The sequence below is a fragment of the Phyllostomus discolor genome, chromosome 2, assembly GCF_004126475.2.
Source record: "Phyllostomus discolor isolate MPI-MPIP mPhyDis1 chromosome 2, mPhyDis1.pri.v3, whole genome shotgun sequence".
Classification (NCBI taxonomy): domain Eukaryota; kingdom Metazoa; phylum Chordata; class Mammalia; order Chiroptera; family Phyllostomidae; genus Phyllostomus; species Phyllostomus discolor.
This window is the reverse complement of record NC_040904.2, coordinates 127,216,264-127,230,442: the sequence shown is the minus strand read 5'-3', so window position 1 is coordinate 127,230,442 and position 14,179 is coordinate 127,216,264. Positions and strand designations below refer to the sequence as shown.

At 50.1% G+C, this 14,179-nt stretch overlaps 1 long non-coding RNA gene across 3 annotated transcripts; it reads right to left on the bottom strand.

Moving 5' to 3' along the window:
- Window positions 1–4,711: 4,711 nt before the first annotated feature.
- Window positions 4,712–11,333, bottom strand: LOC118498975. Of its 3 annotated transcripts, XR_004901475.1 has the most exons (6): window positions 11,071–11,333; window positions 10,392–10,608; window positions 9,966–10,053; window positions 8,708–8,888; window positions 7,671–7,784; window positions 4,712–6,435 (listed from the first exon to the last, which is right to left on the bottom strand). It is a non-coding gene; the product is annotated as an uncharacterized LOC118498975 (long non-coding RNA). The 3 variants fall into 3 exon arrangements; XR_004901474.1 differs by having other exon boundaries at window positions 8,708–10,053; XR_004901476.1 differs by lacking the exon at window positions 9,966–10,053.
- Between the last annotated feature and the right edge of the window lie 2,846 nt (window positions 11,334–14,179).

The window sequence follows — 14,179 nt, the reverse complement described above, 5'->3', positions numbered from 1 at the left end:
AGACATATTTATGTTAAAAGCTACTCATTGTTTTTCTGAAACTCAAGTGATCCTGGGCACCCTGCATTTTATCTGGCACCACCCTATTTCCTGGGCTAGTGAGAAGCCACGGAAAACTCTAGGAGCTGCCTCTGGCTCTTCCCATTGTGGACCATGTGGCTGCTGCCCTGTGCTTGCACAGGAGAGTCCTCCATGCGGAATAACCAAATGGGGATGAACAAAGGCTATTTATTCAGAGCTTTCTATAGCAGGGAGTCAACCACGGTCACTTGTGTGTTGGGAGACTCAAAGGCACACAGAAGTGGGAAAACCTGATGGGAAAAGGGAAGGCTTCATGGATGCCCTGATGGGAGGCTCTTGACATGGGGAAACCACCGGTGAGCTAACTAGCATGGAGCATCCTATAGGATGATTTAGGAGTGCATATGTAGCTTTCTCTGGCTGGTCCTAAATTGGACGCAAGAACAATAAATAGGGACACTCTTGGTTATTATTAAGTCCTGTTTGGGGAACACATTGTTACAGGGGTTATTGTTTGGCTTCCTGAGCCAATGGCTGAGGATGACATCCTACAAGTCTGATTTATAGATGGCAGGCTGACCTTCTGGGCTGGCTCTGCAGACTGGGGGTCAGAGTTCCATTTTTATATATGGTCTGGCCATTGCCCATTTGTCCATTCAGTGTTTCATCTACAGGACTTGTCATCACCATGGACTTCACCAAGGTCTTTCCTCTCAGCTCTCCAGAGTGAGGGTGGAGCATGGCGCACTCACATTTAACTCCTTTGTATAATCTCCAACTATTCTCTCTTCCCTTTGTTTTATGGGATTAGAGAAGGAAGGGAGAGGAGTAGAAACAAGAAAGAAAAGAAGGAAGAGAAAGAGGGAGGAAGGAAGACCCTACTTGACCACATGCACACTTTCCAGTCTTTCTTTATATATGTGAATTGAGACTTTTCCCCTAAAAAAAAAAAACCAAGAATTTCATATCTCTGTTCTTATATATCTTGGTTGATAACGCTAAGCCATGAGTGCCCTCTTATCTAGCTGCCCTAAAGAGGGAAGGTAAGCAGGATCTGGGTTTTCAGCGCTGCCTCCAGAATTGCCCAGGGTGGGGACAGCACATGCCTGGACACTGTGGTGAAGGGCCAGAGTCCCAGTGCTGGAGGCCACTCTGGGTTTGAGCAGGAGGGGCTCACTCCTGCTGCTCGGAGCGCCTCCTCTGCTCGCTCCAGTTCTCACACACGGTGCAGATTGCAACTGCCTCCATTTTTAGGTCAGGGTTTTCTATGAGTTTGTGGAGGTGGTATGCCTTGCCGGATACCAAACCAGCCAGGATTTGATCAGAGAAGCAGAATGCTAGGAAGTATGTGTAGTAAGGAATTAATCATAGGGATCTGACATACGTAATTGTGGGAGCTGGTGAAACAGCAGGGCTGTTGTCTTCAGACTGGAGGCTGGGGCTCCTGTACCACACCTGTCATCCTTCCTTTGCTCCTGGAGAATCTGAAGAGGGATAGGAACCGTGTTTCCTTCTTCCTCTAACAAGTAGGCTATTTTTAACATTTTCTTCTGTGTCTCTTCCTTCTTCCCCTCTTTTCATTCTGACCCTTTCTTGACATTTTGCAACCAGTGAGCTAAATGGTAAATTTAATCACCACAGAAGAATTCTGTATATGAAAGAAGGGGGCAAGGAAGAAGACACAGGGTGGTGGGAGACAGTGGCATACAGAAGCTTCATACCAATGATTTCCAGTAGGATGAGCTACGAGCTAGGACCCAGGTTCTGGGATATTGAAAATTTCCTATTTATGAAAATAAATTTCTCTCACGACCCAGTCCTAGAGGACACAGAGCCCTGGGTAGGAGGTCAAGAAGCTGAGGTCCCACTGCTCACTCTGCCAGTGCATTTATTCAGGGGAAGCCTCTTTTTATCTCTGGAAGACATTTCCTTCACTTCACAAATCAAAGGTTTTAGATACTGAGGTTATTTGAAACTCAACAAATGTAGTTCAACAATCTCTATCATTTGTAAGTATTGATCAATTGACTGTTATAGATGTGAAGACAGGGTTTCCCCTTGATGCTTACTCCAAGGAACCTTTCCTAGGAGTCCAGAACAAGTTCTTGGTTCTCAGGTGTGGATAACTTTTTAACTGTAAAACATTTTGTTGGTTTTTAAGAAGGGCTTTAGACTTACCCTTAGATGGCACTCCCCTGATGCTCTGGGAGCTTGCTTCAAAGCAAGGAGCGGAATCACACAGGAAGACTGGATTCGGGCTGCTGTGGTGCCACCCCTTTCACCTCTGGCACTGTGGATAGGTCTTTCATCAAAATCCACTTTCACTGTCACACTGGGACGAGCTGGCTTTCTTCCTAACTTCCCCTGGAGTAGTGGAAGTGGCTAAAGTTTTGGCTTTCTAAGCATTTACATGGGCATCAGCAGGCAGGGGAAGTCTGGTTTGCATTGGGTCCCTAACCCTGAGCTCAGTGCCCAGAGTGCAGCGAGCCCTCCGTGTTCACATGTTTGGTGGCTGACAGGTCGACAGTGGGGTCAGCTGAGCCACCATGTCAGCAATGAAGACCTGACCAGCAGATCAAATAAGTGCTATAATCATTCTCAGAAAAAAAGAACAGCTTAGGTATCCTGAATTCACCACACTATAATAATACATTCTTATAATTTAAAAAGAATAAACATTGTAGAAAATAAGAAAACACAAAGAGATGAAAAAAAAACATCCATAATCTCACCATCTGGAGATGATTGTTTTTAATATTCTTATGTTTATATTTTACATGTAATTCTTTGCAGAATTGGGATTCTCCTAATACATTGTAATTTAATGGTGCATTGCAAAATTAAGTGTTTTAAAAAGAAGAGTTTTAAAATGACCATATACTATTCCGAGGCTCCAGGACTGCATCCTCAGTGACTACAGACCAGCATGGCTCCACCTTTCCAATGCCCTGTGTGGTCTGTTTCAAATGAACCTTTCCTTGTTTTAGTCATGAGTCCTGGTCCTCCCTGTCCCACTGGAATGCAGCTCCTTGCATCCCCCAGGACTTTCATTTCATTGGTCCTCGATTGCCTCCTCTTCCCACCATACATCTGCTAGAGGCATCTTGCCAACTTGACTCCTGACACTCACACATCCCTGAAATCTTAGCTCCTGATTGTGAGGGTTTGAAATTCAAAAATCTGAACTAAAGTCCTCCTTTGTAACAGACATCTTTCCCTGAGACTACCCAAGGATGAAGGTCAAAGGGCAGAGGCTGTTGTTTTGAGAGGAATTCCTCCACATTTATACAGAGAATGGCAAGAAAGAAAAAGAGAGAGAGAGAGGGGAAAGGGACCATGTCCTTCTCTTTTGATTCCTGGCGCCAGACGCCTGCTGCAGCAGCCCTCAGGGACGTGTGGGCAGCTGAACGGACAGTGGAGTGTGCATGGGGTAGGGGGGATGTCTCCACTGAATTCCAAGTTAGAAGAGAACCACGAAGCTGCTCACTCCGTTTTGGATGCTTTTTATTCTTTAATCAGAGATACTCTGATTTAAGAGGCAACAGGCAGAAACCCAGACCATTAGCTCTTGGCCTCTTGTGGGAGACAGGTTTTGAAGGGGCTACCCCCTCACTTCTGTCTATGGGGCCTTCCCATTGGGTCCTCTGGGCCACCCTGTCTTGGCAAACAGACCCTCTCTGGGCAATGGTTCAGTCCTGCTATATGTTTAAAAGTCTAACCATCACACGTGATTATCATTATTTAGAAATTTCCTAGAGGTGCACTTCTTCTACAATATTAGGAATTTGGTTATGTTTTGACAAACCCAAATAACACTTGGGTTTTATAACATTCACACGATCTTTCTACACTCACAGAAAACATTATCTGCTCTGTACTCCTGAACCAGGTAGAGGTCTTACAACATAGCACAGTTTTAAAAAGGAGGAAAAATTTTTTAAGCCATTCATGTACTGATGGGCACATAGACTGTTTCCAACACTTGAACATTATAAATAGTGCTGCTATAAACATTGTGGTGCATAAGTTCTTTTGAATTGATGTTTTGGGCTTCTTAGGGTACAATCCCAGCAGTGGAATTGCTGGGTCAAAAGGCAGTTCCATCTTTAGTTTTCTGAGGAAATCCCATACTGATTTCCACAGTGGCTGCACCAGTCTGCATTCCCACCAACAGTGCCCAAGGGTTCCCTTTTCTCCACATCCTCGTCAGCACTTGATGTTTGTTGATTTATTAATGACAGCCATTCTGACCTATGTGAGGTGATATTTCATTGCACATCTCTGGTTTTAATTTGCATCTCTCTGATGGCTAGTGACCTTTACACAATGGAATACTACACAGCAGAAAGAAAAAAGGAACTCCTACCTTTTGTGACACTGTGGATGGAATTGGAGAATATTATGCTAAGTGAAATAAGCCAGGTGGTGAAAGACACATACCATATCATCTCATTTATAAGAGGAACCTAATGAACAAAATAAACTAATGAGCAAAACAGGAGCAGAGACAATGGACACATGCAACAGACTGACAGATGCCAGAGGGAAGGGGAGAGGGGAGAATGGTGGAGAGAAGAGAAGGGAGTAGTTAAGGAACATGTATGAGTTACCCACGGACATGGGCAATGGTGTGGGGATTGACTGTGGGAGTGCGGTGTGGGCTGGGCAGAGGAGGACAAAGAGGAAAAGTTGGGACAATTGTAATAGAATAAACAAGAATATAAATAAATACATAAACAAACAAACAAATCAATAAATAAAAAGGAAGAACACCTTCAGCTCATCGAGAATTTCCCCCAACCCTCTCTACCACACTGCCTCACACCAGGCTCTCCCCAGCCAAAATCTTATTTCATTCTGATGTGACCTGGGGCCACTCACATCCTCTTGTGCTACCGAATCAGAAAGAGGCAGCCACAAAGAACTAGACAGATATTAGCTCTGAACTCTGCCTCGAATGACTACTTTTTCCTTTATCCTGGCTGCTAAATGAACAGACTTTACTCCTATGTGTTAAAAAGCAAAGCTTGTCTTAAAATAGGCCCCCACCTCAGAAGGCACTCAACCTGTATATGGAAACATGTGTGGGATGTGTTCATTTCCTGCATGACTTCTCTGAGGGCTCTGTCCACAGGATGCAGCCCTGCCTGCCTTGAGTTGATTAACTCGAGTACCTGATGGATAAATAGTCCCCAAATAGCACTTCATAAACTTCAACAGTTCTTTAATGTTCTTGACTATTTAGGCATTGCAAAATGAGAACTCGCTGAGTGGGGGAAGCGAGCTAAGGGGAGAGATTATAAAGACAAATAAGAACACGGCCAGCTTGGAGAGAGCTCCAAGGCAACTGCTTTTCAGAGTCACACCCAGGTCTGGCTTTAAATGGCTCAGCAGATGTTTGCTTCCCCGTACTATGTGAGCCCGGCCGTGTATTCCCCGATGCTGGTCCTCAGTTTCCCTCCCTGTGAAGTGGATGCCTCCTCTCTCACATCCCCCTTTGGAGGCTCCCACTGGAACATGTACCCAGAGATTCCCCAGTGGACTCCTACATCTCCCATTTGGGACAGGAGAGGTATTAATGGTGGATTTTTATTTGCCAGTGTGGTACTGTCAGGGACCTACAGAAGAGGCAGAAAAACACACAGAGAGAAACTCAAATGGAAACATGCAGGGGTATTAGAAAATAAGTCGTCAGATCTATGTGCATCGCCCTCCCCACTACCCCACTCACACTCAAAGTTGTGGACAGACAGGAAGATGGGGGGGGGGAGCCATTCACACAGCCATGCTAGAAATCAAACAGACCCACGCTCACTCGTGGATATTCTGAGTCATCGTTTCCACTGCAAGGCTAGGTATCCGGCCATCCTTGACTTCTTCCATGCCCTCAGCCCTGACCTTCACTAGAGGTCATGGCCAATGGTTGTGGAATACAAGGATCCAAATGCACATTTAAGGCAGTGCTGTACCAAGTGTGAGGAATTCTGAGAATAAGACAGTCCCTGTGTGAAAGGCTCACATCTGGTAGCAGAAGCTGTATCAAGTCACAAATCCATGGAAAAACTACCATTACAGAAGTGAGTGCAGGGAGCTGGCCCTGTTTTTGTCCTCCTGAACTCTGGAAGGGAGGAAACTCTCCTTCCTTCCCAGATGCAGTGCAGGCTCCATGGTGCCTGCTCAGCACAGGTGAGCTGTGAGCTATGCTGTCTTTGGGGGGACAGTTTTGCTAGTTTCAGCCCTCAGGTCCTGTCCTTTAAGTCAGCTCCTCCTCAGGTGTGTCTGGTGGTAGACGTTGAAAACAAAGGCGATGAGGCTGAGTGTGTAAAGGAGGATGGCCATTCGGAACCCATCAGGGAAGGAGCACTCAATGAAGAGATTGTAAGAGGAGTGAGCAGCAATGGTCACAAACTGACCCTGGGTGAAAGAAAAAGGAAGAGGACAGAGATGAGAGGTGAGAAGCAGTCTTCACTCCTCTACCAGCAGGGGGCAGGCTCCTATGGTTCAGTCTTCCTCTTCAGAAAATAATGAAGTTTGGTGAAACTTGCTCCCATTTTTTTCTATCCCATGAATCTTCCTGACCCCTCTCCTGGTTCTGCCCCTCCCATCTGCCCCAATCCAGCCGTGTCATGTTGGTACTGATGATGTCTCAATCCATTCCAAGCCCCAAGAGGGACAGCTGTCACTGTCTTCTGGTAAGGGTGCTCTCCGAACCACAAGGTACCCAGGCACAGGGACAGTCAATCTGTGATCACAGGCACATAGGATATTAGTGTTTCAAGGTCATCTAGTCCAGCCCCCTCATTTTATGGATGATGAGACTAAGGTCTGAAGTATGGAAATCATTTACTCCAGGTTCTATATCATGTCTGGAAGTTATACTTGGTTTTTGGATCTGATGAGATGGTTACTGAGACCCTTGCAAATTGTGAAACTAGGTAAGACTCAGTGATGAGAAGGGCTAGTTCATGGTCAGATACCAAGTTACTGTTGCAGCAAAGAATAGAAACCAGGACTTAAACAAGATCCCTGGAGCCAAACGGGCCCTCTTACCAGCTGCAGGTTGGCAAGCTGTTGCTTCCACCACAGGCAGAGCTGCATGCCAGGCCCCAGACTAGTCGGTCCAAAGTACAGGCACATGTAGGCGTGGACCAGGGAATTCAGCAACCTGACAAAGGAAGCCACAGAGTGGGGTGGGGAGATCAAGGGAAGTAAGTGAAGTTGGGCATAGCTGTGCTTTGGGTTTTCCTTTTTGTATTTTAATTCCCCGCCCTGCAGAGAACACCTCTGCACATCCTGCAGAGAAAGTCCTTGGGAAGGGCCTATCCTGAGCATGTCCGGCGTGAGCCCTCTGAGGTAATAATGCTGGCGGTTTAACAGGATGCTAAATGAGAGTGCTTATGACCCCCTCTGCACTACCCAAGGGCTGTGAGCACTTCCTACAGCCTCCTCTCTGCACCAGGAAGGGAGGGGTGGTGGCTAGAAAGCCTGAGGAGCAACAGGGATAAAATGAGAGCAGAGGTCTGGCCTCATGGCCATGGGAAAGGGGAGCCTTTGAGGATGCACACCTCCCGAGCTGGGGGCTCCACCCGGCAGGGACAGGCCTGCCTCACGAGGGCCTAGGCAGGGCTGCTCTCGGCTGCATCACATACTTCGACCACCTAGCATGTATTTGACAACAGCCCACCAGTTGAACAGCATGGCACCAAGGCAGTAGACATGCAGGAAGGCGATCTGCTCTGGCTCCTTTGTAATATAAAGAGGACCTGGAGAGGAAGAAAAGATGGTGTCAGCTGTGGAAGCCTTCTTCCCCTGGACTCATCTCCTGGGGCCCAGGTATCAAGGATGGGTGATTCTGCCTATTTTATTGAAGGGGAGACTAAGACTCACAGGAAATAATACCAGTCAAATACCTGCACAGCACCTACTACATGCAAGGTACTTTGTATGCATAAAACATCATATAAACACTTATAATAATATTATATGATCTATACTTAACTCAATTTTACAGCTGCAGAAACTGAGGCACAAGGTTACTCAACTAATAGTTGTCCAAGCTGGGATTTGACACAGCCTGACTGGCGGGGCTGGGCTCTTTCCAATGTCCTGTCCCACCTCCCAGGCCCTGGAGAGAGGACTCAGGTGCTAAACGCCCAGACAACCATAGGACAGATTCCCAAAGTTCCTCTGTTCATACTCCACTGTGGTCAGAGATCGATAAGAAAGAGCCCCCTTCCTTTCCTCACTACCCTGAACCCAGGACTGTGCCCCACCCTACTCGATCCTGTGAGCCTTCCAGAGTCGCCAGAAGGTTCTTCTCATTACCACTGATGGCTGGATTTGCTATCTGATGGTCCTTGCCACTCATATCAGCTTAAAAAATTGTTCTTCCTTTTATTTTCATGTAATCTGGGGAGCTGCTAATGGGAGTGAATGCCTACTTTCTGCAGGTGCATGAATGAAGAGTGGGGCCCATGGGAGTGGGGTGGTGAAGTCCTTCCTCTGCCAGCTGGCAGGACCAGGGTCTGTTCTGATCAGCCTCAGGGGCAGCCACCTGGGCAAACCCTGAGGCTCTCCAACAGGGACACTGGAGAGAAGTGTTCACACAGGATGCTGCATGCACACCACCCCAGACTCAGCTGATAGTGATAACTCAGCACAAGCTCCTAAGGGACAGGGCACTTACCGTGTTTAGCAAGTCAAAGGCCTATGAGAAGAAACACTACTAGCGCACGCTTGCCATCTGCTGGTTAGAATGGGGAAGTGCAGTCAGGCCTGTGTCCTGCTGCAGAGCACAGCTATGTCCTGGCTTCAGCCCCAGTCCTCACTGTTCCTCTGAGCTCCCTGCTCCCACAGTGCCCACCTGTCTGCAGGAAGACGCCTGTTAGCATAGGAGAGAGGGAGCTACTACTGCGAGTGATAACATAAGGACTCTCCAAATGTGCCCCAGGCTGCCGTCATAGAATCTAAAGAGTACAAGGATCACCTGGGATTTTGTTTACTGAAAGCACATTCTTAATCAGTGTGCTGGGGTGGGTCATGAGATTCTGCGTTTTCAACAAGCCCTAGGCGATGCTAATGCTGCCAGTCCTTGGACCAGACTATAGCCCATCATTCAACATCCATGTTCAACATCCAAATTACTACCTGGTAACTTGTCAAGCCTGATAGATTTGTTGTTGTTGTTGTTGCTGCAAGCAGAACCTTTTGTTCTGCTTCCAGTTGAAACAAAGAACAGCTAAAAATAATGAAATATCTACCACTTAAGCCAGCACTCAGTGTGTGCCAGGCCCAGGGCTAAACATTTTCATACATTACCTAATCTAATCTTCCTTCAATTATTTCCTTTTACAAAGTAGGTTTTATCATACCCACTTTATAGATGAGAACACTGAGACCATAAAATGTAAGTAGGTGACCCATGGTCGCACAGCAAGTAACTGGCAGAGCTGAGGTTCAAACTGAGGCCTTCTGAGCCTGTGCTGACCCAGCCAGTGCACGCCCACTCAAAGCCATACCATCTTGCCAAGTGCAGCCCACCGGCTGGCGGAAGTAGCTGTAGTTAGCCAGGTGCAAGTGAAGGTGCCATGAACTGGAAGAAAAAGAAAAGGAAAAGACTAATTCATAGCCTGCTCCAAATGTGGTGAGACCTGACTGGTCAGGGCTGGTGGGGCTAACAGCTTCCCCAGTCATGTTCTGGACATTACTGTCCCTCCTCAACCTCACTGACACTTGGTGAGTGATCGCTGCTTGCATGCATCTCGCTGGTCTCCAACTTTTATTTAATGTGGGAAAATCTGGACTGTAAACCCACACAGGGCACTGGCTATGTGCAAGACTCTAAGTTAGGTGCTGAAATATTGGAGGGGACACAGAGCTGGCACACACCAGCTCTGCCTGCCCCCAGGGAGCTCAAAGCCTCACTGAGGAAGTAGGAAACATACCTCACCAACTCATCTGGTTGGGGCCAGATGAAGAGTAGGGAACAGGAGGTGTTCCAGAAGTCCAGGGGGTGAACTGGAGAATGAGCAGCTGTGGGCAGACAGAGGGGAGGGAGAAGAAGCCTCATGCCAGGAGAAGAGCTCATGGTGCCTGACCCCTCCTGACTCACTGAGGGTGAGCGAGGGAGTGGTGGGCCCATAATGGGGGCTCCAACTAGGGGAGGAGCAGCCACAGAAGCAGAGAGAGACGAATCGGTTAATAAGGGACCGTGAAGTCTATTTTAAGGAGCTTGAATTTTATCATTTGTTGACTCATTCTACAATGATGTGCTGTCAAAGGGTACTAAGTGCTTCATGCTAAACACTGTTCCAAGCACTGAGCTACCTCCGTAAAACAAGATACAAAACCCCCTGCCTTGAGGGACTCACCGTTCTGGTCATGCAGGCAAAGGCAGCTACGAAGGACTTCTGGGCAGGAAGCTGACCTGGCCATGGCAGATTTTCACAGGGGTATGGTGGCAGCAGAGTAATTTGCCACCCAATTAAGTAACAAGTACTCTAAGGCATGTTTCATGAGTTGTCTGTGCCTGACACGTGGTACCAGACATTATGCCGGGCATGGCTGTGCCTTTGCCACTCTTGCAGTCTGGAGGGGGCACAGGCAAATGTGCAAATCACAAGCCAGAGGTCACAGGCTCTCAGGGTGGGGGAGGGGCTGATTTACAGTGTTTGCCGAATCCTGTGGTGTTGAGAGATGCACAATTGGTGCCCACCAGTTGGCGGAGACGCCCTGTCCACTTTGGAGAGTGGAGGGGAAACCCAAGGAAGGAAACAAATAGCCTGGCCTTGAGGAGTCAGGGAAGTTTCATGAGAGATGACAATGGCCTATGTCTGCATAAATTTGTCAGAGCACCAGGGGAGAAGGGCATTTGTGGCAGAAAACAATCATGTGCCAAGGCCAGGGTGCCTGAATACCTGGGCTGTGAGGCAGGTGAGCAGGGCTGCTGGGGGGTAGGGTGGTGGTGCAGGGAGAGGAGACTGGAAAAGACGGCTGAGGCCAGAGAGGGCTGTGGATGGCCTCACAGGCCCATCGGAGGAGGAGTCTCACTTTAGCCCCTGCTGTCAGGAAGCCACCAGAGGGCCCCCGCAGGCAGAGACTCATCTGCTCTTGGGAAGATGGGTCTGTCATCAGCATAGAGGGTACACTGAGGGTGAGATATAAGGAAGAAAGGCAGTCCAATCCGTGAGGGTGAGAAGAGGAAAGACATGTGGTGTTGGCACCTGCTTCTTCAGGCTGACCTGTCGCCTTCTCCCTGTGAGCACTGAGGTGCGTGGAGATGGAGGCGAGGATGCCGCCTGCTAAGCTGTGTGGCCCCTTTGTGCCTGCCCACCACTGTCAGGAGGCTGAGAGGAGCAGACCCTCACAATGTGCGGAGTGCAGTGCTGCCATCGTGGGCACTGCAAAATGTCAGCGAGGTGACCACTCTCTCTGAAAAGCTTTTCCTGACTCCTCAACCCTCCCCGAGTCCAGGTCCTTGCCCCTTCCACCTGTCCCTGAAGCACACCTTCTGTCACCCTGCTCACATGGACTTGTAATCTCCCATTTCCGCCTCGGTCCCCCTCCTAGGTGCGAGCTCCTGGGGGCAGGTGTGCCTCGTCCAGCAGTGATTCTGCAGGTCCCAGCACACCCTGGCACAAAGCTATGCCCCTGCTCCCTCGCTCGCTGACCGACCCTTTGCTGAGAGCAAGGCGTCTGGGAGGAACAGTGACTTTGGGGCAGAGGTTAACGAGGCCCTGGAAGAAACAGGAGGTGGTGGGGTTTCTCGCTTGTCCTGACTTGGACTCTTCCATTTAAGGAAAAGGACAATGGGAGTTAGCAGCAGCGACTGGTGTCTCCACAGGGAAGACAGCGAAGCTCCTGCATGCATGCCCACCGTGGCATTTCCATGTTCTGCATAGGAAGATTGTAAATTTATTCATCCTTTGGGAACCCTCAAAAGGAAGAAACCCTGGAACTCTGCAGGGTGCCCACCAGCCTTGCCCCCGAGAATATGGCTCCTGCAAGAACCACCAGGCCCAGGTGGTAGGCGGCAAGGAATCCTGTTAGCCTCAGAGGCCCCTGCTGGGACAAGACGAGGGGGCCTGCAGCCATCAGGAGAAGGCCAGAAGACAAAGAGGAGGGTGGCAGGGGGTGTCAAGTGTACCAGGAGCCAGGAATCGGTCCTCAGCTCTAGAAAAGCAAAGGAGAGGGGCAGACAGTGGAGCTGGCCACCATGCCCCCCCAGCCCCTAGCCCTCCCCCTGGCCCCCTCCAGCTTTGCATCATGGTCTTTTGGTCCTCAGACTGACTGATGTTAGGCTAAGTAAACACACACAAGAGCTCCCATCAGATGTCAGCATCTTCTACCTCCGTTTTCTAAGGCCCAGCAGTGTTTGTTCCAGAGCTTTGCCAGGTTGGGTACTGGCCCCTGTGGGCCTGTAAGTAAAAGCAGAGCTCATGTCTCATCCATAACGCCTTTCTGTCTCCCTCCCCCCAACGTGGCCAGCTGCAGGTCTACAGACCCCCATCCTCGCCCATGACCACCAGCTCCGGGGCCTCCCCACTCTCCTGTCCCTGCCTTTGGACCTTGGATGACCACCTGCTGTGCACCTGCGGGGAGGCCCCACTGGACATCACTGTGCTCCACTCCCCGCACCCTTTGCTGTTCCTCTTGGGATGTCCAGCCTCTGCAGAGTGTCCCCAGACAGCAGGGCTCAAGAGACACGGCTGTTGCCCTGCAGCCAGTGGGTGGGCAGAGAGGCACAGCTCTCCAGTGTCCCTCTTCTGTGGTTCGCTGACTCGCTGGTGCCCTGGCTGCCCTGCCTCTTACTGAGCCCGCCATACCCAGTCCCTTGAGAGCTGAACTTACCCCTCTTTCTTCTGTGCTCCTCCGGTCTTGCCCAGTGCTGCTCCTGCTGCTCCGGGTGTTGAGGCTGGTGGTGGGTCCCAGCGACGGGTCCTCTAGGCTCCAGGGTGTCAGGGGAGACCCAGGGGTAGTCCCGCCCTCTAGACACTCTCTCGTCCTGTGCTCTGATCTGTGGATGATCCCCAGCCCCAGCCCCTGCACACACACTTACACACTCACATTTATACACTTACTGGGAACCCAGCCACGGGGCTGCCATTCACGCCTCGCAGGACACCTGCCATTCACTCTCACGGCTCCAGGGAGAAAGAGAACAAGAGGCAGCCGGGTGGGTGGAGGAAACTCAGGGACGAAGGAGGTCGGAGAGGGCGGGGCTCTGGGGGCGGGGCTCCAGAGAGGGCGGAGAGACAGGCAGGGTTGGTCAGTACCCTCGGGGAGGCAGACTGCCCACACCCCCCTTAGCATCCTCTCGACCTGTGCCGACCTGTGCCCCCACACGCCCTCCTCAGCAAAGACGACCCTCTTCGAGAAGGAGATGTGCGTGCGGACACCACACTACCTGCCTCCACCAGGGCAGGCCACTGCCTCTCGTCTCAGGTGTAAGCATTCCTCCCTCTGCCCCTCTTTCCCACGTGGTGAAGGATGAACTACATCTCTTTCTGAACCTGCTAAATCCTCACGCTTCCTCTAGCTCTCTGCTCACCAACAGGCTGACAGCGTTGGGAAATGGAATTCCCACCCACCTCTTTCCACCTGTGCCTAACGAGAAGCGATTAACCTGGCCGTTTGTCCGAATCACCTCTCGTAAGCACATCCTTTCCTCTCTTTATGAGATACAGGGTTTTAAAAGCAGGTTTAGAAGCGCAGTTGCTGACTGAAGGGCCCATGGCAGCCCACGATCTAAATCTCACTCCACACAGATTCCAGAGAAGCTTCCAGAGCCGGGCTCTTCAGAACGTGGTGCCGCAGCCCCGCCTCCAACAGGACAGCACACAGTGTTCCTGTGAGGACACCCGGTGGCTGTGAGCCGCGGATTGCCGTGCTCACAGCCAAGAGGATTACGAGGCTTGAGGAACCAGAAACGGTGAGATCATCCCCACCAGGAGGATGCGGTTTAGAAACACTGCACACATGTGCGCCTGGTTCCACGCCTGTATGTTTGCACCGGCAGCCACAGACCCTCGCGGGGCCCGGCCCTCCTGCCTGCCTGCGAAAGTCTCCTGGATGCGATCCGGCCGGAGGACAAGCCCTTGTGGCCTCCCACGTCCATCACGTGCCACTTCCTACAGAATGAAGTCAAAACTCTTCGGCG